This window comes from Frankliniella occidentalis, unplaced genomic scaffold (genome assembly GCF_000697945.3).
Source record: "Frankliniella occidentalis isolate FOCC.00 unplaced genomic scaffold, Focc_3.1 Scaffold414, whole genome shotgun sequence".
NCBI classification, from domain to species: Eukaryota; Metazoa; Arthropoda; class Insecta; order Thysanoptera; family Thripidae; genus Frankliniella; species Frankliniella occidentalis.
Genome location: NW_026267535.1, coordinates 31,051 through 31,626, shown reverse-complemented (window position 1 = coordinate 31,626; position 576 = coordinate 31,051).

Sequence of the window (576 nt, the reverse complement as noted above, 5' to 3'; positions counted from 1 at the left end):
TGAGACTCCACACAGGTGAGCGACCATACGCATGTAATACATGTAGGAAGCGCTTCGCCCAAAAATGTGCCCTTGTTCGCCACGTGAGACTCCACACAGGTGAGCGACCATACGCATGTAGTACATGTAGAAAGCGCTTCATCACTAAAGCCGACCTTAACTATCACGTCAGCAAGGGGCACACAGCCGAGCAAGCATTTCTGTGTGATTTGTGCAATGAGAACTTTACTGACATGTCAAGTTTGAGCGCACATGTCGTCAGCCATATCATTTGATAGTGGCAAGTTAATTTTCGTTTCCTTTTGCGTGTTTTGTGCATAATTACTGTTTTTCGTTTGTGTTTTAAAGTGAGTTACGTTAAAATTGGTAGCAATAATATATTCTGTTGTAACCCCCCTTAGCTTCTGTTTACATGCATATTATGTTCCTGACACAAAATACTGTATGCAATCAATCTGAGAAATGTTTAAATATATTTATGTCGTACTGTTTTTTTTTCTTTTTTAATCCTGCTTGACAAGCGCCCTCTGAGTTTATAGAAACCCAATTGACACAAAAGCGCACTAAATTAAAATG